Genomic DNA, 6,785 nt, shown 5'->3' with positions numbered 1-6,785 from the left:
GAAATCCTCACTGTAAGAGGCGGGAGAAGTGAGCAATGAAGTGAGCTGAAGAATCTCCATTGTTAGAAGCCGGTGCAGTTAACAATGAAGTGAGCTGAAGAATCTCCACTGTTAGAAGCCGGTGCAGTTAGCAATGAAGTGAGCTGAGAATCTCCACCGTTAGAAGCCTCTATTTATAGACACCAAGAAAGCATGGGTCTGGTACAACTTTACGCCTGGCTTATATTTTTGGAATTTTTTTGTTCAGAACCTACAAATTCATAACCTCTGTATTGGATGGAGATCAGTGGTCACCTTCACGGCCCCTCCGGCTTACTTCTGTGATGAAATGCCGGTGTCCTTTGAATGTGAGGCTGGATGTGTCCCAGAACCGATTTATGAATATATAAGTGTTCAGAATTTGAGTATTTGTATTCTTTTCTTGAACAGCCTTTGAACTCACTCTTGATTCAGTATTATGATATTCGTGTTTCTTCCATATCACGCTCCTGCCGCTTTACACCCCGGGGAAAGAGCTGCAGGTACCAGTTGGATAGGAGTCTGGGTAGGTCTCAGAGTTGGTCTGGACGCTGCAGGAAATCGAACCCAGGCAATCCAGCCTGTTGCCCGTCGCTATACCGACCGAGCTATTTCCGACTCCTTACGATAATTACTGTCCCTCTTTATATTTTAGATTCTTTGTGATTGTTGCCATGGGCAGGGTGAAGCTTTCTGTTACTTATCAATTTGTTTCCCTCCGTTTTATTCTATTGAGCCAGGGTAGTGCAGTCGATATAGCGACTGGCTGGACGACTGAAGTTCGAGTCCCGGTAGGGTCAAAAATTTTCTCCACGGCGTCCAGACCGGCTCTGGGGCCCACCCAGCTTCGTATACAATGGGTATCGGGGGTTCCTTTGCTCGGGGTAAAACGGCCGGAGAGTGAAGCTGACCACTCACCTCCAACTAGTGCCAAGGTCAAGAAAACGTGGGTATATACATCACCTCCCCCATACGTCTTCATGAAGTAGTGCTTAATTTTCTTTTAATTTTTGTGTTTTATTCTATATCGAAGTCATCTTCTTTCACACGACACAATTTCTTTTAGTAAGTAGACTTTAAGACATGTACACCAAGCGATTTCCAGGAATCGTGAGCACAGTTTTTAAAAGGAGATGCATTTTATTCGGGATTGTGTCGTCTAGCACAGGGATGTAATGTACGTGCGCTGAATTGCAAATATAGCATAGGCAGTGTGGGTTTGATGGCACAGTGACAGACATGTCTCCACGCAACTAGATCCTCTGCTCTGATTCAAAAACCGGAATAGAAGTTGCCTACATAACACGAATCTCTATTAGAACAGACACTATGTGCGTAACAGTACTCTTAATAATGTCTCGTGACATATTTACTTTTTAATGCCAGTAATTAAACAAACAGCAAATTATTTTGCGATCTCTGCACTAAGCACACGTCATAAACGCGTCCAATTGACGTCTGTTTATTTTTATATTAAATTTGGCACTAGACGAATCGTATTTTGGCACGTTTCGGTCGAATTTATTCCCATCATTACAATAAATAAATCGAATTTTCCTTCTGCCTACTAACAAATTAACTTCATAGAATCGAGTCATTCTAGAGATGCCATTTCGCCGTCGAGGGGGTAGTACTCATGCTTCATATTTGGGAGATCCCGGACTCAAGTCTCGGCCCAAAAATCCGCTCTCCTGCCTAAGGTGTTCGTGGTTTTCTTCAATCCCTACAGACGAATGCTTCAAATAAGACAACGGCCATCTATATTTATTTTTATTTATTTTTTATTATTTTTAAGGATTGCATCCTATTGCTTATCTACAATGAACATATATATAATCTTTACCGTGAACGCAACAATACTTTATTATTTATTTATTTATTTATTTATTTGTATAGCACACACTACATATCTGGACCTCAAATGGGCCATCTTCAGGTGCTGCAAGTTTCTCACATGCTGTTGTCTTGTAACAGGCCGTGAAGGTCCATAGAGTTGTGAGACGTCGAAGTTCCCATATTTTCTGGGCAATGGGCTCACAGATCGCGGTGAGGTTGTCAGTCTTATACACTGGCCGCCCTTTACCCCCACCCTTTACAATTTCAACAAGAACCTGAAACGACGCCGTCCAAAACCAAATGAGTAAAGTCAAAATTATGAATCCTTGTTTTCCTAAGATTCATATTAATATTATCCTCCCACCTCGGCCTCTATCTCTCAAATGGTTTCCCCTCTTCAAGGTTTTCCATTAGAATGTTGCATGTATTTTACGCCTCGTTTATGTGTGCTGCATGCTTCGCCCATCACACCTTCCTTGCCGACCAAATCCAAGAACCTTTGTAGCATTTCGTTTCCATGATTCGATTCGTTTACACAGAATTTCCGAGTATTGTGTGTGGATGTCATATTGCATAACTACTAGGATTGAATCTGGGACGTCTATGCTAACTGGTGATTTGTAGTGGCATTTCTCGGTCACTGCACGTCGAAGTCGGTATTGTACTTAAGAATAATCCATAATTATTAATTCTGATGTCGTCTGCCTTTGTACCGTCTGCAACTACAGCTGCTGGAAATAAGAAATTTGAATTAATGACTTCTTGTCGAGTGATTAAATGAAACAGATCGAGACGGACCAGACGTGTAACATAGAGCAGTGATTGAGATTATCTCTCTCTAACTGAGCAGGTATCTTCCTAGTGGCCGCGCCATAGCTCAAGCGGTTAGTCGCTGGCTTCCCACAGCGGCGGCCCGGGTTCGATCCCGGGTCTGGTCGAGTGGGATTTATGGTGAACAAAGTGGCGCTGGGGCAGGTTTTCTCCGAGTACTTCATTATCACCTGCCAATCTTCATTCCACCAATTGCTCCACAATCACCCTCACCTATCATCTGGGGCTGGTACAATAGGCCAGAAGTGGCCGCAGTACAAGGGACTTAGACCCACCCCACTAGCAATAAAAAAGAGGTATCTTCCTTTCTCGCCTGAAGACGGGAACAGATCAGGTTTCCGAAACGTCGTGTCCTCTATTATCTAGAATTCCGGACGATTGAAAAAGTCCAAAAACCCAGTAATTCTGTGAGAAAAAGTACTGTTATAGAGAAGGGGTTTCATTTTGAATACAATTTTGGATTTATATAATAGCAATATATATGAAAATAAACCAAAATCAATTAAGGTGACGGGTCTAAGGAGTGTGAACCTTGCAAATAAGAAGGAGAAGTTCACTGTCGCTTCTCTCCTCTTCCTCTCTTTTCTAGTGAACGGGTAAACTGTCGCGGGTGGCATAGTGCTTGCAGACCATGGGTTGGACACCTTACTGCAACCCTTCACGGAAGAATGCCAATATGCGTCCCTGATTGGCTGACCTGTACATTTCCGATAGACTACTTCTGTATATGGCGATATTTATTTTTGTGTCAATCCAAGCCAGTTTTGTTCAAGACTTGCATTCAACTCTTCAGTAAGTCATATCCGCCTGTTGTAAAATATTGGTGTGATGTGCCAGGTCACAAAGCGTCCTATTTTCTGAAAACTTACCCCTGTCAGAGGAAGATTTGCAGCTTTGTTGCCCTAGCTACCTTCTCTCATTACAATCCCTACTAAAAATTTAAAATTTTACTATAGGAAATTACGTTTATGCTTAAGCATCTAACACTGCAGCAATAATAGTAGATATTGTCACGTGTTTATGGCTCCATGGCTAATAATAACGGATTTTAGATGGGATGATTGGATTTATTGACACTTTTCTTACTATCTCTCTTAATCACAATCAATTACAGCAGCTCACAATCAATGATTGCCTAAGATTCGGTCCATACTGATTGGACTACGACTGTCTTCTCTTGTAGTCTGTCTTCTGCTGCGAATAATTTCTCAAATACAACAGAATTACGAATGACTCCTCATGTACGACTGAATTAGTTCAAAGTCAAAGTCATGTTACAACTGACGGTCAGTCAGTCTGTCTGTCTTGGTGTCAAGTACGCCCGCTTATATAGCCTAGCGGTATCCATTGAAAATGTTTGTTGCTTGTACGTATCCTAGGAAATGTTCGTTTACAGGGATACTTTTATTGAGTGTTCGTTTACACGGAAATGTGTTTTGTACCGAGGTGATCCTTAGGAATACACCTCCATGGAAACGTGTTTTGTACTGAGTTGTTTCCTAGAAACGGGCCTATATGTCACTCCTAACGAAAGCATAACGCGGTTTCTAAGGAGCCGGAATAGCGACTAGCTACGGGCTGGACGACCGAGGGTTCGGCTTTCGAGTCCCTGTAGGCTGAAGAATTTGATATTTCCCAAATCATCCATACCGGCTCTGGCGTTCACCCAACCTCCTATCCAATGGGTACCGGGGGTTCTTTCCCCCGGGTTAAAGCGGCCGGGGAGTGAAGCCGATCACTCACCTCCAACTAGTGTATAGGTCAAGAAAATATGGATCTATACATCCACTCCCCCATACGCCTTCATGGCATAGTGCTTAATTAAATGAGCACAAGGAAAACTTTACTTACTTTACAGCGGTTTCTACGAGTACGATTCTACCGAACCACAGCCTTACAGCCTATAAGACATCAAGACATCATCGGAAAATTCTGTAACGTCCCTTTTCCTTTATACGACTAACTAATGTTACAGTTTCCGAAGCCTTCAAAATCCGGATTTGCTTATTTATTTCATTCTTTGTTTATTTACTTGTTTCTCTTCTTCTCCGTTCTTTTCCTCTCGTTCTCATTCGCTGTTTTCCTTCCTCCCTTCTCTGCTTCCCTCCCTCCTGCGTGGCGCGTTATTCCTGAAGCCAGCCGGATATGTTACGCAGGCAGTTATTGGGGCAACCTTACTGTAAGCTAAGAATACAATTGCCTTCCTTTGTAAGTCTAATGCTATTTGAATCTGTACCCTGAATGACAGAAACCTGATTTCCAAGTTGGTAAAAAACCTCGCTCTTTATTGGCCTGGTACAGCTTCTATGTGGGTTTTGAATCCTCAAGTATCAGTTCGAGCCCTGCATCTCCGGTAGCGCACAGTTTCATAGGTCGGACACACAGCGTCTGCATTCAGTGCGCGTCTCAAAGTGACACAGTTTCAACGGCGCACAGTGTCGGAGTGTAAGCTTCTCTGTATACTCATAGAAATAAAGTGAAGTGACACATTTGTCCTTGCGTTAAAATCACTAGATCAGTGATTCTCAAAATTTTCGAGTCATCGGTTCGTCTCCCGACACGTTACACAATTACCGTTTATCAGCCCCTTCGCACCCCCCTAGCGACACACTGCACCCTTGTAACAGGCCGTGGAGGCCCATTGGTTTGTGAGACGTCGAGGTTCCCACATTTTCTCTAGACAGTCGGCTCACAGATGGTGGTGAGTTTTTCAGCCTTACGCGTCGGCCGGCCGCCCTTTACCCCCAGGAAGATTCCTTGTACTCATTTCTTTTAGAGGCTAAGTCGACCCCAGGGTCATAGTGCGGCTGGAAGGGCTAGGCCAATCGATAAAGTAGGCAACACAGATTAGTTTCACAATTTATTTATTTAAAGATAATGCCATGCCTAATTGATATATGGATTGATTGGTACATAATTTTGTGCCGTCTTATTAAATAGAGCATACATCACAAAAGTTCTTATTCTAACGCGCTCACACACTGCATTTCTTCTATAAACACGAAGCGCTAACGTACATTGATTTCTATTCTATATATGTATGAATGTGACAATTTAATACAAGTCATATCCATTTAGCTTAATATATTGTACTACAAGCTTCAGAAGCTATCAAGTAGTAGCTCATCTTTTCTTGTCGAAACGGCTAGCTGCGTACTTCTGAGGACGGTGAAGTGTAAACTTCAAACAAAACCGCTTTGCGAACTTCAGAACATCAGAACATTAGTACTAGCTGCACAAAGGATGGCCACATTTCAATAATTTTTACATCTTTCTGTCATCTTAACTAGACGCTATGAGTTTCAGTTTTTTTAATGATTTATTGTGAACAGCCTTGTTATCGAAACGTGTGTTGTCGCCGGTAATAAAAATAATGTGTATAATTTACTTTTGTTTATTCTCGTACTTTGTGCCTAGTGATTGCTCGGGGACCGTGGGAGATGCAAGGCATGAAGAAATGTACGTCTGTTGCTGTTTCGTTGCTAGACAACTATGTACAGTTTAATGCTGAAAGTGATAGACAAAGTGGCCCGAAAGTCAGTTAACTGTTAATAAAATGTAAGGTAAAGTTGTCCCTGTGCTTAACTAATTAAGCACTACGCCATAAAGGCGTATATGGGAGTGGATCTATAGATCCTTATTTTCTTGACCTCGGTACTATTTGGAGGTGAGAGGTCAGCTTCACTCCCCGGCCGCTTTACCCCCGGGGAAAGAGCCCCGGTACCCATTGAATAGGAGGTTGGGAGGACCCCAAAGCTGTCCCTGTAACAGGCCGTGAAGGCCCATAGGGTTGTGAGAGGTTGAGGTTTCCACATTTTCTTGCCAGTCTGCTCACAGATGGCGGTAAGGTTGTCAGCTTTACACGCAGGCCTCCATTTACCGCCAGGAAGATTCCTGGTAGTCATTTATGTTAGAGGTTGAAAGCTGCAATGACCTTATTGGGATTCGAACCCCTGACCTTCCGGCTTGTAGCATAGTGCCTCAACCAACTACCACGTAGGAAACGAAATATATTATTAAACGTTGTCAGTGTATTCTTACTCTATGTTAGTACTTCGTGACGCATGACCCCATTAATGTCCTGTCGATGAGTGATTTGA

The sequence above is a fragment of the Cryptotermes secundus genome, unplaced genomic scaffold (genome assembly GCF_002891405.2).
Source record: "Cryptotermes secundus unplaced genomic scaffold, Csec_1.0 scaffold400, whole genome shotgun sequence".
Lineage (NCBI taxonomy): Eukaryota > Metazoa > Arthropoda > Insecta > Blattodea > Kalotermitidae > Cryptotermes > Cryptotermes secundus.
The sequence above is the reverse complement of the archived record's forward strand: the minus strand, read 5'-3'. Positions refer to the sequence as shown.